Genomic DNA, 22,786 nt, shown 5'->3' on the forward strand with positions numbered 1-22,786 from the left:
GTAGGCTTCCTCCAGCTGAAGTGCAGCTTGCTTGAATATTCTATACTCTGGTTGCAAGGCCTGCTCTTTAAAGAAAAAGAGAGAGGACAGGAGGGGGTTGGAAGGATGGGGGGTTTATTTTCTTCCGGCCCAGTCGAGCAGGAGGCCTGGTCTACCCGGGACCACTTCGATCTACGCCTTTCTCTCCGGGATTATCCTCTTATCAGCGCCGCAAAAGCCAGGCTAAGAAGCGCCAGTAATTAGCCTATCTTTAATTAACAAGCACTTTGCTTCAAAACCACCCACAGTCCATGTAGGCTCCCACTTGGAAGGCAGTCAGCACCGGCGCAAGGATGAGCAGACTTAATCTTGTTTTTGTCTGACTAAGAGAGAGTGAACATGTAGAAAAGGGCAAAGTTCATTTTCAAGTAGCTGGAGAGTCACACCATGCAGAAACGTCCCTCATGCATGCTCGATCGCAAACAAGCCTTTCTACACCGCAGGTTTCAAAGGGAATCCTACCACCCACCACTGTTCCACTTTGTTGTGCAAGTGTTTATAATGTGTGTGTGTGTTCATTTGAGTGTGTACACTAATGTGTGGATGGATAACCACACTCAAATTATGCTACCACTCACCATCATTCACAGACCTAACTTTCCAGGTTTACTGAAGCCTCCGCCGAGCCTGCAGTGGAAACTTGTGTGGGAGAAGATGAAGGACAGAAGTGACTTCCATGCACCTCGCTGAAGATTAGAAGAGAGAAGGTTCACAACCCCACTCTAAACTGCCACCTTTTGGAGAATACATAGTTCTGAATACTTGCTATAAAGTGATGTGGTAAACAGTAGCACAGCTAAGTGGCCTGCTAAGTCACATTATGGTCATAGATCACCAAGCACCGGGTTATGGCTGGAGCAAGATGACAGCTCCGGATGAAAGGAAGAAGTGCAGACTATGTAGAAGGTAAACCATGCCCTAGCTCGGCCTGGCCCTGGCAGTGCCAAGCAGGAGGGGCGGCCCCAGCGTGCATACATTAGCGGTGCTTAGGCGCACTAATTGCTTCTCACTTAGACAAATCTCCTGCAAATCACGGCTGTGCCGCCAGCACTGCCCGAGCCCCCCGGGATGGAGAGACGGCAGGCAGGCGGACGGAGCGAGAGGCAGGAGGAAGAAGAGAAGGAGGAGGAGGGGGGTGGCAAGTGGAGCGTGTGTACCAGAGGCGCCTTGGAGAAGGAGGGAGGAAGGAGAAGGATGAGGGGGGGGGATGCTCCCATGAGAATGGAGAGAAACGAAGAGGAGAGAAAGAGAAAGAGAGGGAGAAGCTTCAACACTTCAAGAGGCTCTCTCTCTCTCTCTCTCCCCATCTATGCTCATCCATAGTCCAGGCTGAGTGCCCCCCACCCCAACCTCTTACACCCCTATGCTCAGAAGCCCCACCGCTGCTCCACTCCTCCAACGCTCCATCCCTCCACCTCCCCACCCCCACCTCTCAGATCTGTGCTCTGCCCCCTCGCTCGCCCCTCCTTTCTCACACTCCCTCCCTCTCCATCGCTCTACAGAAAAGTGGAGGAAAGATGAAACTCTACAAAGAGGGGGGAAAAAAAGAAAAGAAAAAAAAAATCAATAACACAGATGGATAGCTGGATAACAGGGTCCGGCATGCTTCGGCGGTGAGGCAATCCAGAGGGTGCCCACACAACTTCCACAAAGGCGGAGAGATGGGCAAAAACAAGACGCTGGGAAAGAAGGTGGTGATCAGCCTCAGGAAGTCAACATCACCCGCAACACACAAGTACACACTTGCTCACATAGAAGAGTGCTCTCTGCAATGTATGGCTGCAGCCATACACAGACACCCACACACACAAAAACACCCAATATTTCCACAGATGAAAATATAAACAAAAATAAATACGTTTGTTGGAATTACTCATTCTATCCTCAGCCCCACACGGCTAATTGGGGAAATGCTACAACACAATAATAGTCATCAGATAATCTGAGGTAAAAGAAAATAGCCCTCTGTAACAATAAGATAGAATACAAGAGATCAATATTATTGCCAGGTTTATTATTCTGCTGGTGTTAATTTGAATATTGGGTGGCTGAAGGCAACATTTCTCTTTTTAGCAATGGTTTAAAGTATACCCAATCACGAGCACTGTATACAATTTACTAGGGGGAAAAAAAGGACCAGGAGTTAGATCTAATTTTTGAGTATATTCATATATATGATGAAGGTTGACATCATATATATATTATATGACTTAGTACAAGTTTGTAGTACTTTTTTACTCAAACTTTTTAGTTGCTAGTGAGGTCTTGTATAGGGAGACACTGAGCTCATTCAAGTCTAAAGCAATTCATGGACAAAGTTGTCTGGGAAAGGGCAGAGAAGCAGTGGGCATCCAATAAAATTACACTCAGGAGAGGTGAGGGAAGAGCTTGGCAGTAGTCCCCAACAAAGAAGCAAACTTAGTTCTACTCAAGCGCACAACTAGAGCAATGGAAAGCATTTCCAGATATTTTCTGAGCCAAAGACAACAAAACGACGGCTCAAACTTTCTTAATTTCTTATACAAGATTACCATTCAGAGTTCAGAGGCCTTGAGGAGACAGATCTAAATGAAGATTAGCATCAACACTTGTGTTTTTTTGTTTTAATTTAATTAATTGGGGAGATAAAATTAGTGGTAATGGAAAAACAGGTCTATATGTAATATAAATATAAAAGGGAGCTGATCTGACACCGATTACCTCATTTCTATTAGCTTGAGCTTTCCCCTTGTTCTTCTTCACCTTTTTCCCCATAAAGATGAAATGTGACGACATCCCCTCTCCTCTCCTGAGTGTTGCCACCTCAGTAGCTGCATAGGCAGAGGCCAAACTCACTACCGTCACTCATTTTGTTCTATAAGAAGGCCTGAAGTAAGCACCAAGTTCACAAAAAGTGCTTCAGTGGTTTCTCCTAGTAAGCTTTCAAGGAGTAAAGAGTTACAATTCACATTTAAGGAGACAAAATTAAAACAATGTTTCTTTCTTTAAGCCCTGAAATACCTGTTTGAGCCCTCTTACCTGGGATCACTGCAAGCTAGCTTAACATAATCAGGCTTACTAAGAATAAACCTGGATTATCCATTTAGTTTTCTTGTAAAATGCACAGGCACTGGGATAATCAGGGCCATCTATCAAATGTCAAAGTGGTTTAAAAAAAAACTGTTTGTAGTAACACACCTACTGTCTGTGTCAAACAGTACCTTATAACAGCCCTTTATCTCTCAGGCCATGTGTGATGCACTTCTGCGTGGTTTTTCCTCCCACGAAACCAGTGCAGATTGGGTGTGATGCTTTTAGCAACTGTGGGAGAGGTGACAGGGTGAAGACTTCATTATAATGAATGTCAGCGATGACCCCAATCTCCCATATTCACACATGCACACATGCACATATACATGCAAATTCACACATGCACATATTCCACCCAGCTCTTCTCCTACAGTCCAATCTTTGCTGAAATTACTATAATCCTCCCTCGGGCATAGTGGTTCTTCTCTCTGTGGCCACGCTGAAGCTGTCCTCAGCAAGCTATTGCAGGTCTGTTACAGTTGGTAAGTGACTGAGGTACATTTGATTATTTACATTTAACACATTTTATTTTTTTCAGTGTATGAAGATTTCAGAATTCTCTTGTCTGAGTTATAATGCTGAAGGTGATTAGGGTGCTGGCTGCGCCCAAGTTTGAGGTTAAGCCTGTTAAGTCAAATCAGAGTAAGTCTAAACTTATATTTACACCTCTGAAGTGGTTTTGTTCAGTAGTAGTGATAAAGTTGATAATGAAAACTATTTAAACTCAAAATTTGTGATCAATTAACACAAACATTTCAGACATTTAATAATTAATCCTTCATTTAGACATTTTCCCCCAATATAATAAATCACCAGCACCATCTACTGTCTACTCCCTACCCTAAAACGAAGACACAAACTAGACCCCAACTCTAAAATATGTGCCTACTGCGCCATCTTATGGAGACAAGCAGACAGCTCAACCCCCAGCAGGCAGATAAAGAATATGCAGCTTTTCTTTGACTGCAATATTTGTATGGCCACATTTACAGAGGACTGAAACACAGGAATCTACAGTAGTTTTGGAATGATAAATATATTAGACAAAACACATAATGGGAGATGTTAATAAATATTAGCATACCTTATGTGAACTAGTATTATTCTTATACGAAATCCATGAAATCCTGGATTGATGCTCGATACTAGAAGAAGACAACCAAACAAGATTAATAGCTTTAATTTCATGGGGGTTTTTGTTGTTGTTGTTGATTTTCATGTTTTCTAGCTACTAGATGGCTAATCCATCACTGAATACAGACCTGGATTAGGTCAAGCACAAAATGGAGTGGAAGTAATCAAGTGCTGCTGACTGTCAGAAATATAACTAGATTAAAACTTAAAATAGCGATTATACAAAAATCTGAATAGTTATCCAAATCATGCCAGCACAGCATAATTTGTAGAGGTCAAAGCTTTTGTTGCATTGTTGTGCAGGTGGGTTTTGAGCTGCAAGACTCTTACAACCTAGTATTACTGACCTGTGAGATCTACCCTGATTAATCCTGGTATGTGTGCAGCTCTCATGACTGAGGGTAGCTTTACACTGAATATTAATTGCAAAGAGATCAGATTTGCACATTTCAAGTGTTTAGTCTGTCCCACCTGTTAATGCCTGAAAAATAGTATTATCTGAAGAAATCTGATATTCCTTGGCTTGTGTGACACCTGTTACGAAATCAGTTTCACCCTGGTTCTTTTTTATTCCTCGGGCATCCAGAGACGGCACCGGACTCAGTAGCCATTTTACAAAACTTTTATTCATCTTCAGTTAAGCATGCATCTTCTAGAAGGGAAGACGTGCAAGGCTGGTGTCCCTTTGCAGATCTCTCACTCCTTTGTTTGTTACAGTCAGCTTTATAGAAGTGACCTCATCATAAAACCCCCATGGTGTGTTGAAAACTGTGTTTGTGCATGTATGTGCGAGCACGTGAATGAGTGTGCATGTAGGTGAGGGTGCGTAACAGTTAAAGCACTGTGGGTGTGTGTGTCTGTACCTGTGGCTTCCTGCTGGTCATAAAAGTAATCTCCTCACCCAATCTACACCAAATTCCTTTAGACAACATACAAAACACAGTTAACATATTACAAACACTGAGACCCCCACTCTGCATCCACTGGGCCATTGGCCTCTTGTTGTCTTACATTTACAGATAAGCATGTGGAGAGTCTCCTGCAAACCTACTTCCAAGTTATGGCAATTATGAACTTTTATTAAAGGTACAAGCATCAGCAACCCCCAACTGTAGCTTCCTGTCTCCTTTTATGACAGCAGACCCCCAGTGTCAATAAATTCCTTTCCCTGTACACAATTACACACACACTCTCAAGCCTACAGCTAAGCCAAACTAAAACACACAGACAAATCCTTCCCTATTCCTCTGATCTACTGCTGGACCCTCTCATCCAAGCAAATTTAACATTTTGTATTCTAATAATTGTTTTCTTGTACTCACACACCTTTGCAAGCATATCTACAATATAGCTGGATGTAGCTCTTTGAGTATGTGTGCAGCCTTCAGTGTTTGTATGGACTTTATCTATTTATTAAAAGCACAAAACTGGATAAAAGCTCTTCATTAGTGGTAAGAATTATTTTAAATGACATGTTTTTTGTAATCTTGAAAAAATGTTAAGCAATCTTTACATTTAGAGGAGTTTCAGAGGACTTCTTACAAAGTCTTTTGACTGAAGTGTACCTAGTGCTTGCTAGCACTGCTAGGAAAGGTATCAATTAGTAATTAAAAAGTTAATTTTATGTGTTGTAATGTCAATAATTTTATGGTTTAACTAACAGGGTAAAACACCATAGCTGCATTAGATTACCCAACTAAAAAGTGTCATACTAAAGACATGAAAACAGCTGCGTTTTAGACAGCTAACTGTTAGCAGCGTTAGCTAAGAGCTATCGAATATTTAATTGCTAGAAGCCATTTTTGCATTTGGTAACTAACTAACGTTATTTTATACTTTCTAGATTAGTTGTCTCTTTAACGAGGACATTATAATTATTAACTTTAAGTTAAATGCCCGTGACTGTCATCATTACTTACCGGTCACTGTTTTATTTAACCGTTTAAAATAGAGACTGTATATAAAAGAAAGCGGGAGCAGTCTTTGGTTTCTGTTTGTCATGGGATGCTGCCAGGAAAACAGCTGACTTCCTACTACCAAATGTAACAACATCCGGTTGCTTTCAGTGTAAAATACCCTTTTGGGATGTATGCTTAATTAGGGGTGAAATTATTGAATTAAAAACTCAACTAATGCTTTTTGCACTAGAAAATATATGATAAGCAAGAATGTTACCTCTTCTACAAATCAAATATCAAAACTACAGGCTTTTATTGTGAAAAAAGAGTATTTTACAGCATTAGCTCATTAAGTTAAAAGTCCACTAACACAATCCAAAAACAATTTTAATACTAGGTCTAGTCAGAATCCAAAAAACTGTAAATTGGGCCGAAATCAAATAATTGGCCCACCTCTTTTGTTGAAGTCTGACAAAATTAATCTACCCTATTACCTTCTTATATTTTAGATCTTTCTTGAATCAGGTTGACTGTGTATGCACAAATCAAAATCCGGATCAGAAACAGCTTCAACAACACAAGTGAGGGAATCATCCTCTGCATGTCCTATTTCTTATTAATAGGTAGCCAGTTCACTTCCTCAGCTACAATCTTTCGTTCCCACCAGCTACAATGGACACTCTCTGATCACAAAAGCACAAAACTGCATGAACAATGTTAGTGGTAACTCCACATACTACTATTAGGTAAGTTGATTTTTACAAATTTTGTAGTAAAAATGCTAGATGAACTCAAATATTTCAGCTGGACAGAAAGTCTAAATAGTGGATCCACTATTTAGACTTTCTGTCCAGCTGAAATATTTGAGTTTTATATAATCAACCTTGGCGCTCTGTCGCCATCTTCTGGTCAGCCACCCATAAAAATGACAACAATAACATTAAGACTGGTTGTTAACCATCGTTATAAAATTAAATATTGTTTTGGAGTTTGGAAGAACCTTTGCTGAACACTGAAATGATCCTAAATTACCAGAAGTTGAAAGCTTTAAAGCCACTTCCAAAATTTGTGTTTTGGAAAAAAAAAGATTCATTTGGCATGAAGACTTTTTATTTAAAAGAACAAATAAATATATTGTTTGTAACTTTTTACATCTTGCCTCATGTGATGACATAATAGTAAGTCAGTGACCCTCTGGTTCACCTCCAAGGTGACAGCCCCCTCTAAGGGTTAAATACCTGGAACTCTCCGCCAGTCGTTTTAGAAGTGAAGAGGTCTCTTGGATGAGAGGCGAAGTCCAATCACCTTCTTTTCAAGCGCTCAAGACTGTTATGACCTGGAAGATGGAGATATGGCTGTATAGGTTCTCAATGTAACAGCACAACCACTATGTTTTTACATACATAATCTATTTTTGGATTTTTGCTTATTCACAAGGGTTCGCCAGCAGGTTTCTGCATGTTTGAGTCGGCAGATTTTACATTGGATGTCCTTCCTAATGCTGTTCCACAGGGACTGGTGTCTCCTCCCAGGAGATCTTTCACTTGTTAGGCAAATATGTGAACCACTACACCGCAGGACCACTATTTGCATAATTGCTCTTCCCGTGATGACAGAACAACTGCAGGTGGGGCACATACAAATCAGGCAAAAACATGAAACTACTTTGAATGAATATGATTTGGTAAAATTACATTTGAACTGGTTATTTTTAATGATTAAAAGGAATTGTGGGGTGTGGGGTACAAACAAAGTGGGGCTCAGCAGAAAAGGTGACTGCAACTAATTTGTGAAGCAAATTGTTTGAATTTTTTTGCTTATCAGTGACACTGTGTGACACAAATAAGTCTGTAAGGCTGCGAAGTATCAAAGTTTTTGATCATAATTATGTCAGAAAAGACTGATTCAAATGAACCAAATACAACTTCATGACTAAAGGTATAACTATTTTTTGGTTAAAACCAAATTAAGACTATAAAATGTGAATATTAACTCATACTGTGATATGGATAAACTTCCAACAGATTAATGTTAGGGGATCACAGCACATCCACAATATTACGCTTAATAATAACCAACAAGACCTAGGGTGTGCAAAATATTCCATCCATCCATCTTCTTCCGCTTTATCCGGGGCCGGGTCGCGGGGGCAGCAGTCTAAGCAGAGAAGCCCAGACCTCCCTCTCCCCAGCCACCTCCTCCAGCTTTTCCGGGGGAACACCAAGGTGTTCCCAGGCCAGTCGAGAGATATAATCTCTCCAGCGTGTCCTGGGTCTGCCCCAGGGCCTCCTCCCGGTGGGACATGCCCGGAACACCTCACCCAGGAGGCGCATCCTTGTCAGATGCCCGAACCACCTCAGCTGGCTCCTTTCGATGTGGAGGAGCAGCGGCTCTACTCTGAGCCCCTCCCAGATGGCTGAACTTCTCACCCTATCTCTAAGAGAGAGGCCAGCCACCCTTCGGAGGAAGCTCATTTCCGCCGCTTGTATCCGCGATCTTGTTCTTTCGGTCACTACCCACAGCTCGTGGCCATAGGTGAGGGTAGGGAGGTAGATCGACCGGTAAATTGAGAGCTTCGCTTTTACACTCAGCTCTCTCTTCACCACGACGGACCGGTGCAAGGTCCGCATCACTGCGGCCGCAGCACCAATCCGTCTGTCGATCCCCGGCTTCCTTCTCCCATCACTCGCCAACAAGACCCCGAGATACTTGAACTCCTCCACTTGGGACAGGAACTGCAAAATATTATTTTTATTAAATAAAATATATATCTTTATGCCTAATTAACCTTTTACCACCTGCTACTTTTAATCTTTCAAAGTATGAGTCAGCGGAGTATATTTTCTTATTGTCCATAAATCCTAGAGATTATGAATATATCCAAGCATGTGCATGTGCAGCTTAGAGTCAAACACTTAACATTTTTTAAGATTTACATCTTCGGTGGGGATTAACCTGCTTGGGGTTGAGTAGCTTAAACAGGGTATCAGAAATGAAAGGCAGACTTTGCAGAATTTATTGACATTAAAAGGGTTTAAAAGTTTTACCTTTAAGCTAGTGGCAAATAAGAACTTGGTTTAGATGGTGTACAAAAATGACCACAAGCCATTTAGAGTCATAAAAAGGGAAATTAGTGAGGGCAATGCATTATATTTTATTTAGCTTTTAATTCCTGTTGTTCCACCTTGTCTCACCAACCCGCCATGCACAGTGCACTCAACTCTGTGTGCGCTTAAAATCTAAGCTGCCTTTTTTGGATTTAAACAATATTTTAGTACAATAAATAGAATCGTGAAAGTGATCTTGTAGGGTTTTTTTCTGTGCAACCTTTTTATCTTCAGCTCATTTTCATGGTGTTACGCTGTGAGGGAAGCGAAGCGTACGCAGGAGCAGCGTGGCCAGTGGGTATGTGTGCGCGGCGGGCGGAGAGGCTCGCGGACAAACAGAGTGTGACAGGTCCGCTCAGCCACGCTGGGATAGAGGGTCACGCCTACAGCAGCGCTCGAGACAAGGTCAGCCACGACGAGACTGACGAGCAGCACTGGTGGAGATTACGCATGATAAGCCACCGCTCACCCAGTGGCCTCTTCGCTCGCTCTCATTTTCCCCTTCCTCCCCCTTCACAGCCGGCCTTCTCATATCTCTCTGCCACAATGTCAAGTGTTTACCGTTTTAGTTTGCTTCACTGAAAGCCATTTGGTATGTTCAAACATTTCTGCCTCCCTGGAGCGCTGCTTGCGCAGGGACATATTTCCTTTAATGAGGGCAAGCAGGCAATGCAAGAGACATCTTTCACTGCCTGCTTTTATTCGTACACACCTAGAGACACACACACACACAAGCAAGCAAGCAAGCAACTTCTTGATTTAGACACCTTACACTGTACTGTTATGAGCACAGACAGTTAGCGAACCTGCCACATTTCCCTCCCACGCAAAAGTCGCTGAGCTGTTTCTGTCAGCAGCGAGTGGGAGAACGTGGCTCCACAGCGTGTTTGCTAACAGTAAGGAAACCCAGCAAAACGCACACACACACACTACACAAACACAACCTTATCAGTGTTTACACATATTGTCTGCTAAATCTCGTGTATGCACAGCGTGCATGCTGCAATAAAACTTACATTGGCCTGTTTCCACTACATCTGCTAGCTGTGTGAGTAATCACACTGCATGGGCAGGGTGTGTGTGTGTGTGTGTGTGTGTGTGTGTGTGTGTGTGTGTGTGTGTGTGTGTGTGTGTGTGTGTGTGAAGAGAAGCCACTTCATGCCATCTGCATGTGCAGAGCATGCTGTATTTGAATCTGAATACAGATACAAGGCAGTTGGTTTCTCCCCCTTTTTTTGCAGCTCAACACTCAACAGAATCAGTGTGTGAGTGTTGAGGATCACATGTTTGCCAGAATTAATTAGTTTACAGCTAATAATCTGACCATATTTGCGGCCAGCAGTAGAGCATGTTGCCAGATCAAATGGAAAAAAAAGACTCCGAGCAGAAAATCAGCTCAGTGTTCATCTGCCTGAAAAAGGAAAAATAATGACTTTTCCTGCTTTAAAAAGAAGAAAATCAGAGTGAAACTTTAATAATTTTTCATTAATTGGTGCACATGCCATCTGGAGAAAGCCACACTTTAAATAAGAGAAAAACTTTTCCACACAGAGGCATACATGTGCATTTCCAGTAGAGGACTCTCTGCACCGCCTTCCCTCCGAATGACATCATGATGCACATTGAAAGCAGATGTGCTGGACGGGTTACAGCGCTCCCTGAAGAGGGCGGCCTTGTCAAGTGCCTTTTAAAGAACCTTTGAAATACACCATGCTCTGCTCTTGTTTCATGAATTAACAGGCTTACACACCCACTGCAAAGAGAAGGTTAACCGCTGCCTCGCGTACAAACACCTAAAAAAAAAAAGGAAAAAATCTAAAAACAAAATCAGCTCTTTTTGTCATATGGGAGGGAAATGATCAAAATATTCACAGTAGTGCTTTAACTAAACAAAAACAAAAACGTCAATCAAATAAACTGAACGAGCACAAGCTGTAAAACGGTTTAATGGTCGAGTGCAGCCCCTGTGCCAGCGCCGCGTTCAGCTCAGGCAGTTGCAGCTCATGTGGCGAGCTCGCTGCTCTTTGTTCTAACCAGAGCATATGCCACAAGCCCTCACTGCTTTTCCTCAACAGCTGCTAAGCCCATTAAATCTGCAGCCAGCCACAGGAGTGGAGGGCGTGCAGGGAGGAAAGGAGGGAGGAGGGCTCGACTAAGCCGTGCACTGTTCCTCCGTAACCCCGGGGGCTGCTCCGCAGAAATGTTCAACACGAGAACACATAATCGGGATGAGCGCTGCGCGTTGACGTGCTATATCTGTTCATTAGATTCACTTTAATCCCGATTATTACGGCATCGTCGCTGTCATATGCTTGGATCATGTGACCTAAAGTAAAGCTATATAAAGAAGATGCACTCAGGCTGCTCTACGAGGTGCCTTTAAAGGAGAATTTATGAGCAGTGTGGTGATTATCCGGCATCCATTCCGCATCATTTAGTGAACTAACACTGCCTGTTTGCTCTGCAGTCCTGTGCCTCAGGCTCCGGAGCTCAATGGCTCCCAGTGCCTCTATTTGCTGTGCTGCAGGATATCACAACACTATTCATTTCCAGGCTTCACATCACCTCATTAAATTGACCTGTCCCTCTGCACAGTATTAAAAACAGCTTTATGAAGACTTTCCTTTCACACACGCGCAAATAAAAAAATTAAAAAAAAGGGGGGGGGGGGGGGGCAGTATAGCTCTTCTATTTTGTCTCTGTATGGCTCATTTCGAGGCTCAGTGATTTGCCTGGATTTGCTTCACACCTCCATCTCGAGGGGGCTTCAGCTTGTCCATAACCTCGCTGCTCTCAGCTGGTGAAAAGCTCCACAGCCAAGGGATTAACCACATCCTGTGATTAGCAGCCCACTACTTCACCCAAAGGAGGATTTTACACTCAAATCACAAACACCGCCTGGATCACAACGCTTAAAAGAAACCGTTTTCATTCGAGTCATTATAGAGATATCAACGTTTCTGCCATTACACTGATGGCATAAATATTTACACTCAGTTATACTTATTATAGTGTTATCAGATCAAATATTAAACTCTAGTAATCTGTGGTAAAAGCAAACAAGGGACTAAGCTATATTGTAAATATATAAGTAAATCTATAATACTGCACTTTTAGGAGATGTTTCATGTAACAGTAAGAGAGAAAAATGGATGATTTACATTTTCTTTCCTTTATAATTGGGCATAAAATGCCGCTTTATGCTCGCAGCCTTCATTAAACAAACCCGTACCAGTGTAATGTGGATTCTTTGCAGCCGCTTGACTTACACATTCAAACAGAGCGTAAAAAAATAGTAGCACAGATATGTCCATTTGCTTTAAGACATTTCAGCCCACAGTCTTATTATCTTGTGAAATGAAGCAGAAAACGTGTGGTGCGGGTAAGGCAATAGGCAGAGAGAAACCAGGCCTCGGTGTAAAATATATGATGACAGTGGTGCTGGAGATGGTCTATTACTGCCGAATCTTCCCAGAGATGCTATTTTCATCCAGAATAAATTGTATTCTGGAGCAGGGACAAATATTGTGCTCGCCTCCTCTTCTTTTGATAACCAAGGTGAGCGAGGAGGCCTGGGGCAGCATGCATTTAAACATCTTTTTTTTTTCTTCTTTCTCCATCTCCGAGGTGGTGCTTGTCCTCGGGGCCTTGAAGGCTGCTGCTGCCCGCCCGCCGGTGAGTTTATCTGCCAGCACAGTGGCCGAGCACTCTCTTCCATGGACTCCAACTGAAGATTAATTACACAGCAGAGGTGAGGGGAAAAAAACAAAGGCCAATCCATCTGTGTCAGGGCAAGTGGACAGCCCCACGGCGCAGTGGGTGAAAGCACTGGCAACGCCATCTATCACGGGGTCGGCTACAGCACAAACACAAGGTCAGGGTGCTCCTTGTCCCCAAGCCGCAGCGTGGTAGCCCCACTTGCACCCCAGAGCCCTTATTTGGCCCCAAGGCCCCCTTCTTAGTCTAGCTATAGTCCTTAGCACAGCAGTAGGTGAGGCTAACCAGTTGCCACACCACAGGAAAAACCAGTAGCGGGCTTCTCCATGGTAGCAGGCGACTGACAGCATACTATCAGTCCTGGCCCACAGACTGATGATAGCTGAGGAAATTGCTAAGGAGTAGAAGCCATTTACTGCCTGTGATTTATTTAGCTTTGGTGCTGTTGCTACCCATAGACAGGCAGGCTTTTATAAAGCCACCACAGCAAGCATGACAGGCCAGGGTCGAACACGCGCTGTCTGCATAATGGGAGACTGTGAAGCTGCTCTATAGCATGTTAGGCCAGTCGGTTAATGACAACCTGATTCCCCCAGAGTCACATCTGTTGTGCAAAATAAAACACATTTATGGTTTGATTTATCAGGAAAAGTGTCTGTGTGAGGATTTGCAGCTTTGCTCTTTATTTCACTCTAAACTGAATTTTTACAGTTTTTACTCCTGGAAGAGAAAAAAAGCTAATAATAATCGTTGGTTACAGCCCTAATGGGAGTAGGGAGTATGTATCTATACCGAGATGATCATATAGCAAGCTCAGCACAGCAGACAGTAAGGACAATAATAAGCATTCCTTTAGGGGAGAGTGGTGCTGTTCCCCTGCTCAGACTACAGGGAGAAAATGCTGTCAATAAGCACCTTTTATGTGTGGGACAGGCACAAGCTTTGTGGCTGTGTTGGCTAGTAAAGCACCTTTATATTGCAGAGAAGATATTTCAGTAGCTGCTTAACAGAAATGCTCAAGTCCAAATGCAGAAATCCACCTTTAGGAAACACTATTAATTAATCTTAAACTCACAATCATGATCTTGTGGGTTTGAGCGGCTAATCTGCTTTTGTATGACTATTATTGTCTAGAAAAGATGCACAGCAAACCAAATTATTTCTATGAATTTTACTGTTTTTGTTCCTTTTTCAGATTATGTCTTTCTTTAGACATCAATATATGAAAAATATAGCATGTAAACAAGCCAGATTATAGCAAAACTGCTCATTTACCGCGGTAGTCTCACCGCGGTAAATGAGCCACATTCCTGGAGCACCATCCACAGTTTGCCTGTAAGCAGCTTCTCCGGTTTATATGTTCAATGATGGTGAGACTACAGCATCTATATATAAAAAGAAGACATTTAGCTCATCTTGGTAAAGCGATGCTGTGACCTTCATCATTTTAAGTCTGTGCAAAGGAAAGCTCTGCTGAACCCTGGGCAGGAAGGAGGTAAGATTGCCTATTAGTAGAGTTAAGCTATCATTTGAAGGTCAAGGCAACACATTTAGAGTAAAAGAGTGGGCATGACTGTAAAGGTTTGAGGTTAATGTACCACCATGTTAAATTTTAATGGACTTCAAAACACGGAAATGAGACAAAGGCAGAGAACGCTTTAAGTTTTACTTCACACATTATTCAAAGAGCTCGAGTGTAAAGATGGAGGCAGATTGTCAGGGATATGTGGGGGACATTTAGGCACCATGGTTTGGGTCCAACCATCACCTTAGAGGTGAGGAAAAAGGAAAATTCTGGGTGGTCACCTGTATCCTATGATGGAATATTTCCATCCTTATAGGAGTAGTGCTTTTCACGATGAGTAGCGCACCTGTAAGGCACTGATTGGTCTAATGAGTATAATGGCCTTCACAGCTCCCAGATTTTAACTACAGTCATCAGCATTTTGGTTTGGGCGTTCCATCCATCAATCCATTCATCCATCGGTCCATATCCAGTCCAGAGTTGCTGAGGGCTGAAGCTTATCCCAGTTGCCATAGGATAGGTAGCATACACCCCGGACTGGTTGCCAGTTTGTTGCCTGACTTGCATTCTCCTTTAATTTGTTTCACATCTGTGTATTTCCAAGCATTACATGTACCACACATTCAAGGTATGTTAGCATTTTGATGTTATGTAAACAGGTCACCAGTAGCTGGCTGCCTGAGATATCAGACAGGCTGTTGTTCACCATGTAAAAAAAACAGGAAGTTCGTGGGACAGTGTGATATGTCTATAAAGACTGTGCTCATCAAAACTGGGTTAAAAATAGTTTGTTATCAGGTTTAACAAACATCCGCTCCGATGGCAGGAAGTTGAATCAAGTCAATAAACCTGAAAAAGAGGATTGAATGTGACCCCAATCTGACCATGCTGTTAGCTTCCTGTCTCTGATTATGAGATTTATTCTGGTGTTAATTCTGATTTAAATTATTAACTTTGATTTGACTCTGATATGGATGATATACAGTGCAGTATTGTGCAAACATCTCAAACCGACCCTCATTTTTTTGTGTTTTGCTTCTACAGAACCACGCTTTGTTGTCATTTTTAAAGTGGCCTTGAGCAACAGTTCTTCAGGCTTTCAAAGTTTTTCTCTGGACACTGGCTGCTTTTTCACTCATGTTCAGTCCAGTCCTGTGGACTACTCAACACTGACCTATGAGTCATTCAAGCATAACAAGGCACCTAACTCAAGGGATGAACCAGTGAACTTGTAAACTGTATCTTTGTTACTTTGTTCCTGTTTCTTTAGTTAAATCTACAAAAAAAGCCAAAGATAACACAGTATGTTATCAAAGATAATGTGTTGTTAAAAACATTGAGGACAAAAGCAGAAGTGGTGGGCTTAACCGCAGATGAGCTGTATCTGAAAGAGAGAGGAAAAAATCCATCAAAGTCCTGACACAGGACCTGAGAGATGTATCTGACCCTTCAGTTGAGCATCTACTGTTCACTGAAGCCTCATCAGAGATGATTTCAGTGGAAGGGTGGCAGTCAAGAAGCCTTAAAGGAGGAAAACAGAGAGAAAAGGCTGAGGTGAGCAAAATTACACAAGAACTGGACTGAAAATCAGCAGCAACAGGTCTGATGGAGTGTAAATCTCTTCTACAGCCATCGATAAAACACAGTGGAGGCTCTGTTGTGGTTTGGGATGCATTTTTTTAGAATGAAAATGATCCCAAGCACAATGCATAATGCAGTAAAAGCATACCTGGATTGAGCAAAAAAGAAAGTTAGGATTGTCAAGACTTTGTTTTTGCCTTATTTGCTGTTCTTCCATAGTAACAGTACAAAAAATGAGTGCATGTCCAATTTTTCTAGTGAAATATAAAAAATAATGGGTGGCTCAAGAGTTTTGCACAGTGAATATAAGCTTTGTCGTCCTCCCCCAGCTGTAATCTGTGTTTGTTGCTTAGTAGCATAAAGGTGTGTCTGCCGTGTGGCATTCACACTTCTGTAGTTGTGCATTCAGATTAAAAACTGTGTGAATAATCTGTTATGAATAGTAACAGTACACTGCTGTGTTTATGTCAAAGATGAGGCTGCAGGGACGCGTTACAAACCCTGTGACCGGCAACAACAGCAGAATCAGTTCATCAAGAAGCACTGATGTACTAACCTGCTGCTCCTGCACAGAATCAAAGCAGTTCGGGGTTTATTATGCACTTTCTGCTTTAAGGACTAAAAGAATTTATTTACAAATGCTGCACTAAAACGAATCTGTTTTTGAGTTCTCTGGGATTTGAAACCCATTAAAAGGGTTCGGGTTAGCCACATGGCAGTATGCAGGCTGTGTCTTAAATTCACTCTGGGTTTCTGTGCCCTTTAAGCAGAGGAGAAGTAAATCAGATCACAGCCTGAAGTCTTTATTTTCATCTGAAAAATAAATTTGACAGAGTGCACTGCCAGAAGAACCAATATCCCCTGCACTGTCCCACTAGTCCGAGATGACAGTAGAGGACATTTTTGGTAGACTGCAGTCTCGGCAGGGCTCTTATTTTCCCAGGTTTTCCACTGGGTGAATGGCGAAGTGAAATGCTTTGCTCTGAAGGAGCTGAAATGTCATGTCTCTGCGACTCTGACAGTGTACAGACGCCACAGTAAGAAACATGCACGGGGACGGCTGGAAGGGCAATACCCGAGGCTCGGTGTGCTGCGGCAGCCCCGAGTCCCACTGAACGTTAAGTATGTGCCAGCTGCATGCTTTATGACAACACAATAAAGAGGAGCCTGGAAGTCTAGCGTGTGAGCTTAACATTGTCTCTCTCCTGCCAACAAGGACCCGAACCTGGCACGCTTTATTGAGCAAAGAGTTCCTACGACTTTGGCTACAGGCTGCTCCCTTGAAATAAAATTCAAGACAATAGAGACAGAAGGGAGAACGAGTGTGGGAGAAGGAGAGGCAGTCTGTGTGAGGTTTGTGGTAGGCGTCAGCGCAGAGGCCTGCTGAGGGCGTTTATGTGTGTGTGTGTGTGTGTTGGGGGCGAGTGAGGAATGCACAAACCAGGCCAGTGGGTTGATCCGCTGGTGCAGACAAGGGGGAATCCAGATCGGCTATGACACAAATGTGAGGGCAGGATATCATTAGAAGCATGGGAGCTCCAGCCTGAGCCTCAAACACACAGCAGGCAGCAACGCAAACAGATACTCAAAGATAAACACACACACGCACGGCGAATGAACGTTAAAGTTGGTCAAAACGGCAGCAAGCTCTTAACAAAAGACAGGGGTTATGATGCTGTGGTATGCAGGCCTGCAGGATCCTCCTGGGATGGTGCAGAACAGCTCCTTTGTTCTTATCATAAATTATATGCTGCTCTGAGTGGACCTAACAAGCAACACAGGCTTGTTATGAGAGGGTCGTATGAATTTTTAATGTGGAAATTAACTGCAGTAAAGTTGCACAAAAAAAAGGTGAGCTATAGAAGTCTGAAGCAGCGGTGGAGGAAACACCCTGATTATTTCCCAGTGTGTCGGAAATGTGAAGACGTTTTGGATTTAAAATGTTACTTTTGATTAAAACAGCCCCAAATCATGGTGCTACCACCACCATGCTTGACAGCTGGCACGCCTCACCTTCACACCTCCAAACATACCTCTTGTCGTTGTTGCAGAATAGCTCAAATTTTCCTCCAGAAGGCATTTGGCTTTTCTATGTAGACAGCTGCAAATTTCAGTCCAACTTGAAGGTGTTGATTTTGGTGCAGGAACTTGTTTCTTGGTCAGCAGATATACAGTTGGCTTCACTGTGGACAGTGACGCTGGTCTTTTCCAGCTCATGGCAGGATTCATCCTTGGTGATTCCTGGGCTGATCTTTAACATTATAACAAATTTCCTCCCGTCTGAGGGTGACAGTTTACGGAAGTATGGAAAAAGAACCAATGTGGTGACAAATCTGAATAATTTGGACTTGTATATATTATTGTTTGAACTGATGATCATGGAATCTGCTCTAAATCTACAATTTTCCTTTTTAAATCTTCACGGAGTTCACCTTTTATCAAAATTATAGCAGGAAAAAAAGGAGCTGCAACGTGATCGACCTCATGTATGAGCTCAAGGTTGTAGTCCTGATAGTGAAAGAGTTCACTGATGACTTCACAGCTTGCAGGAGCAACATTGGGCTTCCATTTAGAAAAGATACATCAAAATTAGTTGGATAGCATTTCATTATTTAGCATCACAACCGTCCAAAAAACCCCAAAAACCAGCCATTGAAGCAGCCAAGGAGGTTTTCGGCTTCAGTCGGTGAGATATTCTCATCCAGTCAGAGTTCTGATCTCCCTCTAAACTTTGGGATCAAGAGCATCATTGGTTAACATAAATAAATAAACTATATTTGCACTTTTATGTAAACCCATTATCAAACTATCCACCCCTTTCAGGGTCACATTGGGGCTGGCGCTTGTCCCAGCTGTCATAGGGTGAGGAGCGGGGTACACCATGGACAGAACGCCAGTCCATCACAGGGCCAACAGACGACCACTCAGGCTCACATTCACACCTCATTTAGAATCACTAATTAACCTAACAAGCATGTATGCACCATAGGAGGAAGCCAGAGCACCCACAGGGAACTCCACACAGGAAGGCCCCAGCCGGACGGTGGACCTCCTTGATGATGAGGTTAACCAGAGTTACCCACCAGACCACCGTGCTGCACATCCAACCATTTGTTTCAAATAAAAACAGACTCCCATAATCAGCAATAGTCAGCTGTTTTTTTTTTTGGTTTTTTTTTTTTGGGGGGGGGGGGGGGGGGGGGGGATTAAATGATAAATCAAAGGTACGTTAAAAAAGGGACTTTATAAAATCAGTCTCATTTTTCCTCCCCTCACATCAGCTTTGCAGCAGAGACAGAAGTTTCTGCTGCAGAGTTTTCATTCTGGAGTTTTATCATAAAACCTCGCTTTAACCTTTTGGCCGTGCCATCCACATAAATATTCAGCTAGTTCCGAAATGCAGGACTGAAAATAAATTACACATATGTCTGTTGGAGATTACCTCATTTGCATTTTAGATGGGTTTAATTATTATTTGCATGCATCAAATTCCTACAGCTGTGCTCAATTCATCGAGGCTTTATTTATTTTTTATCCTAACTACAGGTTTCCTGTTTTTGAAATGACTGAATGGTGGCCCAAATGTGAATGAGGAACTTCTGGAACATGCACATAAAACTAAAGAGAGTGATGGCACTTGGCTGGATAGCAGACAGAGAAAATGTACAGTATCATGTCTCCTGTCTATGTATTCCAGATAGTGGATGAGGGATAAAAGCAGGAGCAGAGCTGTAAGGGTTTTTTTGTTATGTCACCACAGCTCATTTTGAGATAAACAGGGTCCTGCTCAGCTTCAGGGCTGCTGCAAAGCTACCCGGAAGAATGAACCCAGCTACCTTCCGACTGAATGCTCTAATGGCGCGGAGATTCGTCTCCACCGCCGAGCATCACACTCTGCAGCAGGCAGGCCCAGTGGAGCGAAAGAAAAAGACAGCAGGACGGTGGAGATGAGGAGGCTCTGTGTCCACGACCTGCTGCAACAGACAGAACAGCGCGAGAACAGCACAAGACATATTGCTGCTCAGAGTGAAAGAGCAAAAATGTTTCAAGACTGCCTATCCCCCTTCTCTGCCTGCCTGAGGGGTACACACAGCATTATGAGAAGGATTTGAGCTGACACAAGTCACAGTCGCTCCATCGCCGGTGTGGAGGAGGGAGAGGAGAGGGAGGAGGAGGGGGGGATGAATAATTCAACCAGCCAGTGCTGCTCGGCTCTGACGTCTTGTGTTTTATGGGGAGGTGAGGCGAGCCGGCAACAACAACAAGCAGCACCTCCTCACATGACAGCCCGGGGATACAGCATCCAAGGAACCTCGATTTTCCCGAGGACAGGGCATCATTTCAGAGAGCAGCAGTAGAATAATAGCTCCCTCTCAAAATGACACCCGTCGCTGCGGCACACCATCACAGATTGCCGGTCTATCACTCCCCACACACAGGATGAAATGACAGCCCTGCCCCGCTGATAGCAAGGCATCTGAGCCTGAGTAGGTGTTCCTTCTGGCTTAGCCCGGCTTTGATGTTATTATACCAAAGCAGTGCAATATTCAGCTCTGAGATTCACTACCTGCTGCTGAGGTGATCTATTAAAGCTCAGTATTTGTGAAGCTGAGAAAACGGAAGGGTGAAGAAATGTAAGAAGCAGGTATCCTTTTTTTTTTTTTAAAGCTTGTCAAGAAGAAGAAAAAAAAATCCTTTATTCAGGAGCAAATGTAGAAACAGACCCGGCAACAATCCCGTCTGCTCAGCTGCAGAATTACATTTCAATAACACACACACACAAAAACAAGAGGAATTAAGAGCACTTCCTGCTTTCTTTCTGAGCAATAATCCAAATAGTTTACCCCTAAAACAGGATTACTGTCTCTTTCCCGCTTGGATTTCGCGCGTCGCTTCCAGAAAAATAAATAAATAAAATAAACCTACCACGTGCAGACGGAAAAAGAAAGCGTGAAGAAGAAAAAAGATGAGGCGGTCTTGTGGTGTAACGTAGTTGTTTATTTTAATTCCACAAATTTTTCAAAAAAATTACAAAATACTCAAATGGAGAGAACACAGGACTCACAATTTTTCTTATTATTTCTACTTTTTTGTTTACATTGTGTCATCCCATGGTGACTACTCATATATACAATAAGCTTCAAGATACCAGTATATATATAAATCTTAGCAGTCAGAATTTACATTCTGCTATTGCCGCTTTGAAACAAGAAGCTAAACCATTGACAACACTTAACATCAAAGGCTTCGGAGACACAAAAAAGAGGGAGTAGGAGGTGAGGGATCGTCAGGAGGAGATGATGATGATGATGCTGAAGAAGAGTAGGTTGTGAGGAGACATGGTGGGGCGAGGGATAAATTGGTGGGCGATGGAAAGACAAGAGTGGACAGGCTGTTGTCAGAGCTTCAGAGACGCGAGTGTGGTAAATGATAGTGCTCCATAGGACGATATGGTCGCTTTTAAATGCAAGTACAGTTTCTTTGATTAGTTAAAATAAAATTATACAATTATAAAATCAAATAAAATCGTCCATGACGGTCAAACAGTCTTAGTGCATGGAATAATTGCAGAATCTGTGTCATGGGCTACAGAAAGAAAAACGTGGGCTCGTGTGCACTGGTAATGACGGGTCAACACTACATGTAACAGTCAGTGGCAGAAACAAACACCACCTCTGAGGCCTCAGAAGGCCATGTGTATCCCTAAGGAACCAAGGCGTACAAAAAAATACACACACACACACACAGGCACGCACAAACATCATCGACCTTACACCTCCTGGAGGTCAAGTGTCGGCAGGCCCCCCTCTAGTGTCACAGTGAACATTATTACAGCCTAGGTGGAGGATGGCTCAGTCGGATTTGAGCCCTGCAACAAACACCGATGACGGGACGGGGGAAAGAAAAAAAAGGGGGGGGGGACATTTAGAAGACAAACTAGAACAGACTCACAGCCACTCATTCACACAACAAAAACAGTCCTGTCAGGCTCCTGTTACAGTGAACACTGTTTAAAAAAAAATCAAAGCAATTTCCCCCCCCCAAATTTCTTTCATTCAGCCGATGTTTCAGGTGACCACATATCCTTTAAAAAGAAATCCTAAAAGTAGAGGATTCATTTGGCTCTTAAATAGTAATTTCAATCAAAATGGATAAAATCAGCTGAGCTCGAGGACGCTCCTTCAGTGCAAACTCTTTTTTTTTTTAATATCTTCCCTCCATCCTCAGCGTGCACTCCACAGAAGCGCCAGCGACCACGGTGTCACTTCTTCAAGTGCTTCCCCCATCGTTAAAAGTCCACACGCCGAGTTCAACCGGCCGAGCGTGGAAGGCGATGAATGGATGTGGTTGGCGTGACAGGCTGATGGTTTACATAGTGCATGTGTGGCTAAATCTAAACACAGTGATGTCAGAGGAACGTCACAACGCAACCGTAACTCTCAGAAACTGCTCGTATAATGCCATGGTGCTCCCCTCTGAAACAAGGGATAATGCTTTGAAACAATTATAACTGGAGGTTGAAACGACTTGGTTTGGAGTCCACACCTAGTAATAATAATAATTATAATAATAATTATATGTTTATATATACTATTTACAGACTCAAAAACACCATGCTGTAGCTTTTCTTAAAATTATGAAAAACCTCCAACAATGTATTAAAATAAATGTTGAATTTAAGATAGCACTTGTTATTTTTCCATAAATGGTCTGAC

General features: G+C 42.8%; 1 protein-coding gene across 2 annotated transcripts in view; it reads right to left on the reverse strand.

Annotated features, from left to right (window-relative positions):
- samd11 (sterile alpha motif domain containing 11) overlaps positions 1 to 6,192 on the reverse strand; it is an 82,674-nt gene extending 76,482 nt beyond the window's left edge. The window contains exons 1-5 of one of the 2 annotated variants that reach the window (XM_026154762.1): positions 6,162 to 6,192; positions 5,106 to 5,161; positions 4,193 to 4,253; positions 3,240 to 3,339; positions 618 to 725 (exon numbers count right to left, since the gene is read on the reverse strand). The gene's annotated coding sequence lies outside the window, so the exon portion shown is untranslated. The remainder of the gene's footprint in view (positions 1 to 617; positions 726 to 3,239; positions 3,340 to 4,192; positions 4,254 to 5,105; positions 5,162 to 6,161) is intronic. The other variant, XM_026154761.1, reaches the window with a different exon arrangement.
- Positions 6,193 to 22,786: the final 16,594 nt, after the last annotated feature.

Source organism: Astatotilapia calliptera, chromosome 20 (assembly GCF_900246225.1).
Source record: "Astatotilapia calliptera chromosome 20, fAstCal1.2, whole genome shotgun sequence".
Taxonomy (NCBI): Eukaryota; Metazoa; Chordata; class Actinopteri; order Cichliformes; family Cichlidae; genus Astatotilapia; species Astatotilapia calliptera.